General features: G+C 46.3%; 1 protein-coding gene across 1 annotated transcript in view; it reads left to right on the forward strand.

Moving 5' to 3' along the window:
- Nucleotides 1-15,893, forward strand: part of LOC149436183 (syntaxin-binding protein 5-like) — a 341,325-nt gene that overhangs the window by 200,188 nt on the left and 125,244 nt on the right. The window lies entirely within an intron of this gene.

A 15,893-nucleotide genomic window follows, 5' to 3' on the forward strand; every position in this document is an offset into this window, starting at 1 on the left:
ACTGGTTCCATCCCTCACCTATATACAGTATGGATACCATAGAACAAGTACTGGTTCCATCCCTCACCTATATACAGTGTGGATACCATAGAACAAGTACCGGTTCCATCCCTCACCTATATACAGTGTGGATACCATAGAACAAGTACCGGTTCCATCCCTCACCTATATACAGTGTGGATACCATAGAACAAGTTCTGGTTCCATCCCTCACCTATATACAGTGTGGATACCATAGAACAAGTACTGGTTCCATCCCTCACCTATATACAGTGTGGATACCATAGAACAAGTACTGGTTCCATCCCTCACCTATATACAGTGTGGATACCATAGAACAAGTACTGGTTCCATCCCTCACCTTTATACAGTATGGATACCATAGAACAAGTACTGGTTCCATCCCTCACCTATATACAGTATGGATACCATAGAACAAGTACTGGTTCCATCCCTCACCTTTATACAGTGTGGATACCATAGAACAAGTACTGGTTCCATCCCTCACCTATATACAGTGTGGATACCATAGAACAAGTACTGGTTCCATCCCTCACCTATATACAGTGTGGATACCATAGAACAAGTACTGGTTCCATCCCTCACCTTTATACAGTGTGGATACCATAGAACAAGTACTGGTTCCATCCCTCACCTATATACAGTATGGATACCATAGAACAAGTACTGGTTCCATCCCTCACCTTTATACAGTATGGATACCATAGACCAATTACTGGTTCCATCCCTCACCTATATACAGTATGGATACCATAGAACAAGTACTGGTTCCATCCCTCACCTTTATACAGTATGGATACCATAGAACAAGTACTGGTTCCATCCCTCACCTATATACAGTATGGATACCATAGAACAAGTTCTGGTTCCATCCCTCACCTATATACAGTATGGATACCATAGAACAAGTACTGGTTCCATCCCTCACCTTTATACAGTATGGATACCATAGAACAAGTACTGGTTCCATCCCTCACCTTTATACAGTATGGATACCATAGACCAAGTACTGGTTCCATCCCTCACCTTTATACAGTATGGATACCATAGAACAAGTACTGGTTCCATCCCTCACCTATATACAGTATGGATACCATAGAACAAGTTCTGGTTCCATCCCTCACCTATATAGAGTATGGATACCATAGAACAAGTTCTGGTTCCATCCCTCACCTTGATACAGTATGGATACCATAGAACAAGTACTGGTTCCATCCCTCACCTATATACAGTATGGATACCATAGACCAAGTACTGGTTCCATCCCTCACCTTTATACAGTATGGATACCATAGAACAAGTACTGGTTCCATCCCTCACCTATATACAGTATGGATACCATAGAACAAGTTCTGGTTCCATCCCTCACCTATATAGAGTATGGATACCATAGAACAAGTTCTGGTTCCATCCCTCACCTTGATACAGTATGGATACCATAGAACAAGTACTGGTTCCATCCCTCACCTATATAGAGTATGGATACCATAGAACAAGTACTGGTTCCATCCCTCACCTATATAGAGTATGGATACCATAGAACAAGTTCTGGTTCCATCCCTCACCTTGATACAGTATGGATACCATAGAACAAGTACTGGTTCCATCCCTCACCTATATACAGTATGGATACCATAGACCAAGTACTGGTTCCATCCCTCACCTTTATACAGTATGGATACCATAGAACAAGTACTGGTTCCATCCCTCACCTATATACAGTATGGATACCATAGAACAAGTTCTGGTTCCATCCCTCACCTTTATAAAGTATGGATACCATAGAACAAGTTCTGGTTCCATCCCTCACCTATATACAGTATGGATACCATAGAACAAGTACTGTTTCCATCCCTCACCTATATACAGTATGGATACCATAGAACAAGTTCTGGTTCCATCCCTCACCTATATAGAGTATGGATACCATAGAACAAGTTCTGGTTCCATCCCTCACCTTGATACAGTATGGATACCATAGAACAAGTACTGGTTCCATCCCTCACCACTTGTACCATTTCAGAGAGTGAGCAGACAAAAACACATTTCTTCTATTTCTTATGGGATTCATATTCAACTGTAGGTCATAACAGAGGTGGGGAGACCCCTGTCTCAGCTCCCCATATCCCTCTTATGTGTAAGTCCCCCTGTGCCTGTTAGGGGTACAGGGTGATATGTCCTAATATTGTGTAGACATGTATAGGTGGTGTGGGGGGTTGTGAATTGTTTAATGCCATGTGGTTGCATCCCATTGTTCTATTATGTGTCTTGCTTGGGAGCAAACTATTATAGGATGTATGTGTTTGTGTATTGGCTTGGTGGGGGCAGGGGCGGACTGACAACTCATGGGGCCCCCAGGCAATAAGGGATTATGGGGCCCCTGTGTCCTTGCCCAAACTCAAAAAAGCCTATGAAAAAGGTACCAGGGGCATCTCATGGGGCCCCCTACTGACCCCGGACCCTTGGGCAGTTTCTGAGTTTCTAAATGGTCAGTCCGCCCCTGGGTGGGGGGTGTTGCTAGATGTGGTTTGCCCCACCCTGTGTCATTATGCAGGGAGGGGGGAATTGTTCCCTTGAATGTATATATCTTGTATCTGTGCTAAAATAAAGCAGTCTATTTCCTAATTTACTTCAAGATTGGTGTCGTCTAGTCTTGTATGGTCAGCGGTGGTGTCCGTGGTCGGTGGTCGGACGGGGAAGCGGTATTATAACGGAAATACCCAAGTGCAGGCTGGGTCGGTTTTATTACAGGCATCAATGACAGCGGGAAGTCTTCTGTAATAATTGTCTAGGAGGCCCCAAATTCTTGCAGGTGGTAGAGCTGCCCATTTGTCTTGGCAAAATTCCTCCAGGTCATGCAAAGCCTTTGGTCGTCTTGCATGAGATTTCCCCAGAGTAGCTTGATGATATTAAGGTCAGGGGATTGTGATGGCCACTCCAGAACCTTCACCTTCGTCTGCTGTAATCACTGGAGTGTCAACTTGGCCTTGTGTTTAGGGTCACTGTTGTGCTGGAAAGTCCAAGACCATCCCATGCACAGTTTTCGTGCAGAAGAATGCAAGTTGTCTGCCAGTATTTTCTGACAACATGCTGCATTCATCTTGCCATCAATTTGCACAAGATTCCACGTGCCTTTGAAGCTCTATAAAATCAGTGAGCCACCACCATGTTTCACAGTGGGGATGGTATTCTTGTCGCTGTTGACCCCTCTCCAAAGTGCTTATGGTTTTGGCCATAAAGTTCTATTTTGGCTTTGTCACCCCAGATTACAGTGTGCCAGAAACTGAGAGGTGTTGTCAGGCGTATTGTAACCGGGCTTTTTTGTGGCATTGGCGCAGTCCTCATGCACACTTGACGTTTTGATACCGCTGGTAACGTTAGCTGTGTAAAGTCACATTAAAAACGTGAGTTTTTGCATTAGTGTTTAGCGGAGTTTCCCCACGTTTTTCCGCGGTTTTTAGTGGGTTTTTTTTACCAGTTTGCAGCATTTTACCGCATGTTTCAGCTTTAGAGCATTTTTACAACTAAAAAACTCCTCTAGAAGACCCACTAGTCCTGGGTTTTTTTTCCAGCCAAAAAAAGGTCCCAGCCAAAAAAACGAGTCCAGTCTGTGTGCGCAGACACCTAGGAGAACATGCTGGGGGGTTTACTGGCTGTAGAAAAAAATGTCAAAAGCCAAAAACTGGGGGTGTAAAATGTCAAGTGTGCATGAAGACTTAAGGCTTCTTTCTGGCAACTCAGCCATGCAGCTCATTTTTGTTCAAGTATTGTTATATTGTTCTCCTCACCGCTGTCTTTTACCAGAGCAGCCTGTAATTTTCCCGAGGTTACCTTTGGGTTTTCTCTTTGTATCACGAACAATTTTTTTGGCAGTTGTAGCTGAAATCTTTCTTGGTCTACCTGGCCTTAGCTTGGTATTAAGAGATCATCAAATTTTCCACTTCTTAATAAGTGATTGAACAGTACTGACTGGCATATCCAAGGCTTTGGATATCGTTTGATATCCCTTTTCCATCTTTATAATGTTCCATTACCTTGTTATGCAGGTCTTTTGACAGTTCTTTTCTGCTCCCCATGGCTCAGTATCTAGACTAGTCAGTGCTTCCGTGCAAGAACTAACAAACTCATTGACTATTTATATACAGGCACGAATTTCAATTTAAAAAGCCACAGATGTGGGAAATTACCCTTTAATTGCCATTGTACCCCATGTGTGTCACCTTGTGGCTTCATTCACACTTGAGCATTTTGTAGCTTGAAACTCGAAGCTCCAAAAAAGCTCAAATTTAAAAATTCAGTTGTCCTCTATGGCGCCTGTTCACACCTGATCGTGCGAACAGACACCATAGAGAGCAATTGATTTTTTAAGTTTTATCTTTTCTTTGGAGCTTTGAGTGTGAATGCAGCCTAAGTGTCTATCACGTGCCTGGTGATGGAGGCCAATGGAGAGAGGGCTTCCCTTGCAGCTAAGTTTCGGACTCCCCTGAGAGTGGGACAGCGGGAGTCCGGACCAAAGTTGCACAGGTCGCCTGTAGGAGTGCTGGTTGGTGGTCCACTCAGAAGCACAGCTGGTGCACGGAGATAGGTCTGCAGACAGTAGACGCCTGTGCGTGGTATGCAAGCCCTTCCGGGATTTAGATGTTTACTGGGTAGTCGGTTCAAGCCAAGGTCAGGTACCAGGTAGACGTAGTCAGATGGGATAGCCGAGGTCATTCACAGAGGAGGGAGAGAGAGAGAGTATCCGTAAGCCAAGCCAAGGTCAGATCACGGGTAAGGCAGAGTAGACAAGTCCAGGAGCAAGCCAAGTCGGTAACAGGAAATCACGGGTCAAAGTCACAGGAACAGGGCACAGGGAGCTAGAGATCATCCAGCAACTTGAGGAAGTGATGAGCCTCCTTATAAAGGCCGTCTGGCACCAAACTGAGGCTGATGTGTGCTTCTGCGGCCATGCAGAGTACTGGCAGCAATGCCAGATCTTCCAGAACTTCTGCCGTGGACAGGACCCTGACAGTGTCTGTACCAAGGCCAAACATTCCAGGGGAGGGAAATTTTCTGATCTGGGCCATTTGGGAGATTTCTGGTATCATTATGCTTTAAAAAGGAGCCAAACAACGATGTGATAATAAATGGCTTCATAGGATCATCATCCTTAACCCCTTGACACTGACGTAACACAAATGTACGGCCGCACAGAACTGGGCTTTTTTCCGTGGGGACGCATATTTACGTACCTGTCTTTCTGCTGGGAGCGCGTTGTCACTGAGAGCACCAGAAGGGAAAATGTCACCAGCACACCGAGGATCACCAATACGGGTCCAAAAGTTTTATTAAACACATAGTTACAGCAAGGCAACGTTTCGGAGTCCCGCAGGACACCTTCATCAGACATGTGACCATATTGGTGATCCTCGGTGTGCTGGTGACATTCTCCCTCGCTGATTCTGTTCGGTTCCAGCCGACGATCGCTGCAGCGCCCACTTATACACACCGCCATTTTTAACGCAGGAACGTGTGCGCTTGGATTGTACACTTGCATGCTGAGAACACTGGGTCCCGTTCTACCGATCGGGACCCGGAACTCACGATTCCGGGTCACATGATCGCTATCCTCTGATTGGCTATTACAGTGATCAGTCTTGGTTTTTTTTTTTCTCTCTATGAATGGAGGAGAGAGATACATTGTATCTCTCTAACTCCTGGCATAGAGGGGGAAAAACAAAAGTTTGTAAAAAAAAATAAAAAAAAATAAATATAAAATTTAAATAAAAAATACCTAAATCAAGGTTTGATCTAGTTCAGTGCCAGGGTAAGTGTTGGGGTCAAGGTCAGGGTCAAAGGTCAAGGTCAAAAGGTCAGGGTTAAAACAAAAATTGGTGTCAGTGTGTTTTAGGTAAAAAAAAAACAAAATGCGCACTAATGTTTCTGGGCTGTACTCCGGGTACAAACAACGAATAACATACACATATGTGGTATCACTGCGATCGTCAGGAGCTGGAGAGTTTATTTTGTGTTGTTCTTTGGTGGTAGGTTATGGTAGTAACAAGAAACACACAGCTAAATGAAAAAAAAATTATATTTTTTTTACTATTTTGGGCCAGTTTTCCTTTGGTGATAAAAACAAAATCAGGAAAAATGACCATTACCATTCACCACCAAATGAAAGCCCAATTTGTCCTGAAAAAAACGCGGTATAATCCACCCGAATGTACAAAGCCGTTGTGCTGATACGGACGGTTTTACTGACACGTGTCAACGTTGCAGAATTGTGCTTAAGGTGGGAATACATTAGAAAATCGACCGATCGGTCATCCGACGACCGAGAAGCGTTCGTTCGTTGGTCGAAATCGTGGCCCACATTAACCAAACTATGTAGTGTTGAGGTCTACAAGTGGAAGTGATGCGGTATGCGTGTGACCTTGTAGCCACGCCCTTCCACCCAGAACAAGTGTTCCACGCCCTTCCACCCAGAACGAGTGTTCCATGCCCTTCCACCCAGAACGAGTGTTCCATGCCCTTCCACCCAGAACGAGTGTTCCATGCCCTTCCAGCCAGAACGAGCATTCCACGCCCTTCCACCCAGAACAAGCGTTCCACGCCCTTCCGGCCAGAACAAGCGTTCCACGCCCTTCCAGCCAGAACGAGTGTTCCAAGCCCTTCCACCCAGAACAAGCGTTCCACGCCCTTCAGGCCAGAACGAGTGTCCCAACCCCTTCCACCCAGAACGAGCGTTCCACGCCCTTCCGACCAGAACGAGCGTTCCACGCCCTTCCGACCAGAACGAGCGTTCCACACCCTTCCGACCATAATGAGCTTTCCACGCCCTTCCGGCCAGAACGAGCGCTCCACGCCCTTCCACCCAGAACAAGCGTTCCATGCCCTTCCACCCAGAACGAGCGTTCCATGCCCTTCCGACCAGAACGAGCGTTCCACGTCCTTCCGACCAGAACAAGCGTTCCACGCCCGTCCACCCAGAATGAGCGTTCCACGTCCTTCAGGCCAGAACGAGCGTTCCAAGCCCTTCCACCCAGAACGAGCGTTCCACACCCTTCCGGCCAGAATGAGCGTTCCACGCCCTTCCGGCCAGAACGAGCGTTCCACGCCCGTCCACCCAGAATGAGCGTTCCACGTCCTTCAGGCCAGAACGAGCGCTCCAAGCCCTTCCACCCAGAACGAGCGTTCCACGTCCTTCAGGCCAGAACGAGCGTTCCACACCCTTCCAGCCAGAACGAGCGTTCCACACCCTTCCACCCAGAACGATCGATATACACAATGATTACCAGCAATGAGTATAATATCGTTTGTTACATGACCTATATACATAAATAGTGATACATAAAATATAATCTGCAGAATTCTGCTTTCATCATCTCATTAGGCCGATCTACTTTTCACATTTGGATTTTTCGTTCGTGTTGATGAAGATTCCTCGGACATGCACATCCGGGTCATCTTCTGTTTCCGCTCACGCAAGGGGTGGGCAACTGTGGCCCTCCAGCTGTTGGTGAACTACAAGTCCCATCATGCCTCTGCCTTTGGGAGTTATTTATTTATTTCAGGTACTTATATAGCGCCATCAATTTACGCAGCGCTTTACATATATATTGTACATTCACATCAGTCCCTAACCCTCAAGGGGCGGACAATCTAAGGTCCCTAACCCTCAAGGGGCGTCCAATCTAAGGTCCATAACCCTCAAGGGGCGTACAATCTAAGGTCCCTAACCCTCAAGGGGCGTACAATCTAAGGTCCCTAACCCTCAAGGGGCGTACAATCTAAGGTCCCTAACCCTCAAGGGGCGTACAATCTAAGGTCCCTAACCCTCAAGGGGCGTACAATCTAAGGTCCCTAACCCTCAAGGGGCGTACAATCTAAGGTCCCTAACTCACATTCATACATACACATACTAGGGACAATTTAAACAGGATCCAATTCATCTACCAGCATGGCTTTAGAGTGTGGGAGGAAACTGGAGTACCCGGAGGAAACCCATGCAGGCACAGGGAGAACATGCAAACTCCAGGCAGGTGGTGCCGTGGTTGGCATTCGAACCAACGACCCGAGTACTGCCAGGAGGAACTGCTAACCACTCAGCCACTGTGCTGCCCTCATGTTTGTAACTGTCTGTTTTGCAATGCATCATGGGACTTGTAGTTCTACAACAGCTGGAGGGCCGCAGTTGCCCACCCCTGCTATAGAACAAGTACTTGTCTTGGATGACGTACATTCTGGCGTAGCAATCAACATGTATTTGTGTACGGGGGGGGGGAGGGGGAGAAAACAAATAAAATGGGAACCATAAAGCAAAGTACGGCTCAGCGATGACAAAGCAGCTCATGCTGTAGCCTTCTGCGACGGCAGGAAATATAATCGCAGGATCTGTTCTTGTACGGTTCTTGGCAGATTGCTTCCTCAGAAGTACAGATGCTCAGTTGTACAAAAGATTCTTCTGTGAACACGAACCGCTTTCTCTACCGGCTCAGGAAGACAACTGCAGAAGCACCGAAGCTGGCATAGGCTGTAGTGAGCAGGGGCGGACTGACCATTTGCGCACTCGGGCACTGCCCGAGGGCCCGGGGTCAGTAGGGGGCCCCATGAGATGCCCCTGGTACCTTTTTGTGGGCTTTTTTGGGTGTGGGCGAGAACACGGGGGCCCCATGATCCCCTATTGCCCGGGGGCCCCATGAGTTGTCAGTCCACCCCTGGTAGTGAGTGACCCCCAGTTCACATATATGCGGGCCGCGTTTTGCACGGGCACGAGAGCCCATACATTTGAATGGACTCCCGTGCCCCGTGACACACAGGGAAGAAGTCCCGGCACTTCTTCTGAAAACGCAGCCGAGGTTCCCAGTACGTCAAGAATAAATGCGAGCGCCATCATGTATTTGGACTTGAAAAGCAGCTAGCATAAAAGGCAAACCTCAGCACCTCAGAAAGAAACAAATGAATAAATAGATATGCAGCGCTAAAAGTAGTATAATATAAAAAGGATTGATATGGCGATATTATATCTACAGTTGCAAGAAAAAGTATGTGAACCCCTTGGGATTACGTGGAGTTTTGCATGAATTGGGCATAAAATGTGCTCTGAACGTCATCTAAGTCACAACAATAGAAGAACACAGTCTGCTGAACATAATACTACACAAACATTACATGTTGCCATGGTTTAATTGCACATAACATGTAAACATTCACAGTGCAGGGAGGAAAAAGTATGTGAACCTTTGGACTTAATAACTGGTTGACCCTGCTTTGGCAGCAATAACCTCAACCAAACGTTTCCTGTAGTTGCAGATCAGACCTGCACAACGATCTGGAGTCATTTTGGACCACTCCTCTTCACAAAACTGTTTCAGTGTAGCAATATTCTTGGGATGTCTGGTGTGAATCGCTCTCTTAAGGTCATGCCACAGCATTTCAATGGGGTTGAGGTCAGGACTCTGACTGGGTCACTCCAGAAGGTGTATTCTGTGCTGTTGCAGCCATTGTTTTGTTGAATTACTTGTATGCTTTGGGTCATTGTCCTGTTGCATCACCCATCCTCTGCGGAGCTTCAGTTGGCGGACAGATGGTCGTACGTTTTCCTGCAAAATGTCTTGATAAACTCTGGAATTCATTTTCCCATCAATGACAACAATCCGTCCAGGCCCTGAGGCAGCAAAGCAGCCCCAAACCATGATGCTCCCTCCGCCATGTTTCACAGTGGGGATGAGGTTTTGATGTTGGTGTGCTGGGCCTTTTTTTCTCTACACATAGTGTTGTGTGTTCTTCCCAAACAACTCAATCTTGGTTTCATCTGTCCACAGTATATTTTGCCAGTAGTGCTGTGGAACATCCAGGTGCTCTTTTGCAAACTTCAAACGTGCTGCAATATTCTTTTTTGGACAGCAATGGCTTCCTCCGTGGTGTCCTCCCATGTACTCCATTCTTGTTTAATGTTTTCCTTATTGTAGATGTGTCAACAAAAATGTTAGCATGTGCCAGAGATTTCTGTAGGTCTTTAGCTGACACTCTGGGATTCTTCTTTACCTCATGCAGCATTCTGCGCTGTGCTCTTGCCGTCATTTTTACAGGACGACCACGCCTAGGGAGAGTAGCAACAGTGCTAAACTTTCTCCATTTGTAGACAGTCTGTCTTACCGTGGACACATGAACATCAAGGCTCAAGGAGATACTTTTGTAACCCTTTCCAGCTTCATGCAAGTCAACAATTCTTGATCGTAGGTCTTCTGAGAGCTCTTTTCTGTGAGGCATGGTTCACATCAGACAGTGCTTCTTGAAACCAGTAAACCCAAAACAGGTGTGTGTTTTTTTAAGGCAGGACAGCTGTCAGCAACACACCCAATATCATCACACTGATTGGAGTCAAGGTTGGCTCACTCCTGGCTCCAATTAGCTCTGGGAGAAGTCATTAAGCTAGGGCCTCACATACTTTTTCCTCCCTGCGCTGTGAATGTTTACATGTTATGTGCAATTAAACCATGGCAACATCTAATGTTTGTGTAGTATTATGTTCAGCAGACTGTGTTCTTCTATTGTTGTGACTTAGATGACGTTCAGAGCACATTTTATGCCCAATTCATGCAAAACTCCACGTAATCCCAAGGGGTTCACATACTTTTTCTTGCAACTGTATATATATATATATATAGGACGTCATGTGATGCCCTCTCAGAACTGGACAACCACGCTGTAACCCTCATTCAGCTATAACCCGGTTGTCAAGAGGTTAAGCATGTCCAGTGAAAAAATTGTAAAAATCTAATTTCGTCATAAATTTAGGCCACAATGTATTCTGCTCCGTGTCTTTGCTAAAAAAAAATCCTAATACGTGTAAATTAATTGGTTTACGTGAAAGTTACAAATGGCGGTATATATACTGGAATTTTTTTTTTTCTAATAATGGCGGCGATCAGCGACTTATAGTGGGACTGCGGAGGGCATTCTGACACTGGGGGGGAACTGACTTGGTGTCACTGACATCCCCAGTGACACCAATACAGTAATCAGTGCTAATAAAACCCACTGACACTGTACTAATGACACTGGGCAGGAAGGGGTTAACATAAGGGGCAATAAGGGGTTAACTGTGTGCTGGGAGTGTTTTACTATGGGGCCATGTGTTTGTGCTTCACTGTAATCACACTGCTTTGCATGGCTGTGCTGTGCACACCTGTGCAAGACTGAAGAGGGAGGAGTCGATACACCTGTGCAAGACTGAAGGGGAGGAGCTGGTACACCTGTGCAAGACTGAAGGGGGAGGAGCCGGTACACCTGTGCAAGACTGAAGGGGAGGAGCCGGTACACCTGTGCAAGACTGAAGGGGAGGAGCCGGTACACCTGTGCAAGATTGAAGGGGAGGAGCTGGTACACCTGTGCAAGACTGAAGGGGAGGAGCCGGTACATTTGTGCAAGACTGAATGGGAGGAGCCGGTACACCTGTGCAAGACTGGAGGGGAGGAGCCGGTACACCTGTGCAAGACTGAAGGGGAGGAGCCGGCACACCTGTGCAAGACTGAAGAGGGAGGAGCCGGTATACCTGTGCAAGACTGAAGGGGAGGAACCGGTACACCTGTGCAAGACTGAAGGGGGGGAGCCAGTACACCTGTGCAAGACTGAAGGGGAGGAGCCAAGACACCTGTGCAAGACTGAAGGGAAGGAGCCGGTACACCTGTGCAAGACTGAAGGGGGAGGAGCTGGTACACCTGTGCAAGACTGAAGGGGAGGAACCGGTACACCTGTGCAAGACTGAAGGGGAGGAGCTGGTACACCTGTGCAAGACTGAATGGGGAGGAGCCGGTACACCTGTGCAAGACTGAAGAGGGAGGAGCTGGTATACCTGTGCAAGACTGAAGGGGGAGGAGCCGGTACACCTGTGCAAGACTGAAGGGGAGGAACCGGTACACCTGTGCAAGACTGAAGGGGGAAGCCGGTACACCTGTGCAAGACTGAAGGGGAGGAGCCAAGACACCTGTGCAAGACTGAAGGGGAGAAGCCGGTACACCTGTGCAAGACTGAAGGGGAGGAGCCAAGACACCTGTGCAAGACTGAAGGGGAGAAGCCGGTACACCTGTGCAAGACTGAAGGGGAGAAGCCGGTACACCTGTGCAAGACTGAAGGGGAGGGCGGAGTTTTCATACATTTTATAACAATTTAATGAGTATAACGATTCCTGTACAAGGTCAGGCATAGCTGCTCCTCTCTAATAACACGATTGGATATTAACCAGCGTGACAACACATGTATGTTGCCAATGAACACTTGAACATTCTTGAAACGTCTGGCTTTGTGATCGGCTGCTCTACAATTTGGCAAGCAAAGTACAGGGTGTCGGCGGGAGACAGGTCAAGTATTGCAAACTATCCAGGCAGGGTGTGATTATGGCCACTTTTCCTGCTTCCCCAAAGGTACAGCCGGTAACTGCGTCTTACAAAACACATCAGAGATGAAATGAGAAGTGGAGGCTCTCGTCAGGCTCGGGGAACCGCCATCCAGCTATCAGATCCTCAAGTGTTTTGTTCACTGCAGTCACAGTATCATTAGTTCTAGCTCTGCAAAAGCCGATAACATGAGTCAGGCCGGTAAGAGCAAATGGAAATTTATGTTCTCTCGGGTGGAGAAATGAGAACACTTCATCACGGACCCCCCATCACAAACTGCTGTGTCATCTCTTGGGGGCCCTTGCAATGGTTACGACCTGAGACATAGAAGTCCATCAACTGAGTGAGCTGAGGCAAAAGTGGGGAGATGTCAAAACTTTTTCAACTACAAACTTGAGTTTGTTCCACTGACAGAGGAATATGACATTTGAAGCCCATGTCCAGGATCCATCTGTGTGTGGTGGCTCTTGATGCACTGACTCCAGCCTCAGTCCACTCCTTGTGAAAGTCCCCAACACTTTTGAATAACCTTTTCCTGACAATCCTCTCCAGGCTGCGGTCATCCCTGCTGCTTGTGCACCTTTTCACCTGTATATGCTCATTCAGTACTTTAGGCCTCGTTGACACCAATTTGTGCAAACTGATGGAAAAAACGCACAGATTTCACTTGCAGAGACACAAGATGACATCAATTTTCATGTACGCTTCAATGAGTTTTATACACATTGCAGATTCCTGCGCAGAAAAAATCTGAATGTGATACTAGTGCCCAACGGGTAAAATTCAAAACATTAACATAAACATATAAAATCATTTATAACTCCGCCCCAAATTACATCACCGATCTTGTCTCCAAATATCACCCAAACCGTCCTCTCCGCTCCTCGCAAGACCTCCTGCTCTCTAGCTACCTTGTCTCCTCCTCCCATGCTCGTCTCCAGGACTTCTCCAGAGACTTCCGAATCCTCTGGAACTCTCTACCCCAATTTATCAGACTAACGCCTACTCTGCTCACTTTTATTCGCTCTCTGAAAACCGATCTCTTCAGGGAAGCCTATCCTGCCCTCAGCTAATAATGGAATCTTCTATTCCTCCTACCAGTCCATCCCCCACAGTTACTACCTTTTGTACCACTAGCCCCTCCCTCCTAGATTGTAAGCTCCCAGGATCAGGCCCTCCTAACCCTCTTGTATTGAACTGTATTGTTGCTGTATTGTCTCCTGTTATATTGTAAAGCGCTGAGCAAACTGTTGGCGCCATAAATCCTGTATAATAATAAATATTTCAGGTACTTATATAGCGCCATCAATGTACGCAGCGCTTTACATATATATTGTACATTCACATCAGTCCCCGCCCCCGAGGAGCGTACAATCTAAGGTCCCTAACTCACATTCATACATACACATACTAGGGACAATTTAGACAGGAGCCAATTCACCTACCAGCATGTCTTTGGAGTGTGTGAGGAAACCGGAGGAAACCCACGCAGGCACAGGGAGAACATGCAAACTCCAGGCAGGTGGTGCTGTGGTTGGGATTCGAACCAACGACCCGAGTACTGCCAGTTGAAAGTGCTAACCATTTAGCCACTGTGCTGCCCAATAATAGTAGTGGTGTGCTATGAACAGGGTATATAGAGAGCAATTTTTGTTTTTGTTTTGTTTTTTTGTGTCCTTGCACAACGCATGCAGAAAAACCCACGTCTCTGCCAGGGGAAGACTGACAACTCATGGAGCCCCCGGGCAATAGGGGATCATGGGACCCCTGTGTCCTTGCTCAAACTTAAAAAAGCCTATGAAAAAGGTACCAGGGGCATCTCATGGGGCCCCCTACTGACCCCGGGCCCTCAGGCAGTGCCCGAGTTTCCAAGTGGTCAGTCCGCCCCTGGTCTCTGCACATGGTCCATACGATGCCTAACTTGGTACATCTGCTCATTACAACAGAGTCTCCGTTAAATTATCCACTTGAGCTCCGGAAGGTTTTACCACCTTCATGACCAGGTCAGTTTTTGCTCTTTAGCACCGCAATATTTTACCTGGTAATTGCGCCGTCATGCAATGCTGTACCCAAACTAATAATAACCGTGACTCTTGTGAGCTGCTATGCATACACTAATAAAAAAATAATAATTATATAGCGAATCGCCCACACTATGCACACTCCCATACAAATGTGTTCTGATTGAAAACCTCTTAAGTGCCGCGCTTCACCCACCTATGCACCAATCAATCCTACTATTCAAACTCCGTTTCCAAAATTATACATGTGAATCAAGTGATTCTGAAATTGCATCAAATAATTATACGTAAATGTGCAAAAAAAAGGTCCATAAACAGTCCACAGAATCACTTAAAAGCTTCTTCGCATAAGGAAAATCCTTCATTTATGTTAACTATTATTCCAGCACCTCTTGTAATATCCAAATGTGATATCAGATCCCCTTCACCAGATATGCTCTCACCTGGTTTATACAACCAAACCGCTAGGTGAGCTCATATGCAGCTTTTGTCCCTCTATTACAGTGGTTCTCAACCTTCCTAATGCCGCGACCCTTTAATACAGTTCCTCATGTTGTGGTGACCCCCAACCATAAAATTATTTACCCACTAATTATAGTTCACGAAGTGTCGTTTTAACCCCAATACTGCTGCAGCAGCAGTAGCTGCTTTCAACACAGTAGCTTCTTTCAACACAGTAGCTGCTTTCAACACAGTAGCTTCTTTTAACACAGTAGCTGTTTTCAACACAGTAGCTGCTTTCAACACAGTAGCTGCTTTCAACACAGTAGCTGCTTTCAACACAGTAGCTGCTTTCAACACAGTAGCTGCTTTCAACACAGTAGCTGCTTTCAACACAGTAGCTTCTTTTAACACAGTAGCTGTTTTCAACACAGTAGCTGCTTTCAACACAGTAGCTGTTTTCCACACAGTAGCTGCTTTCAACACAGTAGCTGCTTTCAACACAGTAGCTGCTTTCAACACAGTAGCTGTTTTCAACACAGTAGCTGTTTTCAACACAGTAGCTGCTTTCAACACAGTAGCTTCTTTTAACACAGTAGCTGCTTTCAACACAGCAGCTGCTTTCTGCACAGTAGCTGCTCTTTACACATCGGAAATATGTGTTTTCCGATGGTCTTAGGCGACCCCTGTAAAAGGGTCGTTCGACCCCCAAAGGGGCCGCGACCCACAGGTTGAGAACCACTGCTCTATTAGGACTGGTGCTATTATCCGGCTTGGATAGGTCTGCACTCCCAAATAATGAGAAATTATATTTGATCACCACTGGATTTTTCATTTAAGAAAGCTCTCTGTATGAAAACAAAAAGATATATATTTCATTTAGGTACAGTGTTGCATGACCGAGCAAATGCCAGTTAAAGTAGCACAGTGCTGAATAGCAAAAAAAATGGTCTGGTGATGAAACCTTCTCGAGGTCAAGTGGATAAAAGCATAAAGATGGGAAATTTGAACAAACAATTTCCATACAGAT

The sequence above is a fragment of the Staurois parvus genome, unplaced genomic scaffold (genome assembly GCF_062004578.1).
Source record: "Staurois parvus isolate SC_StPar_1 unplaced genomic scaffold, SC_StPar_1.0 ptg001406l, whole genome shotgun sequence".
Lineage (NCBI taxonomy): Eukaryota > Metazoa > Chordata > Amphibia > Anura > Ranidae > Staurois > Staurois parvus.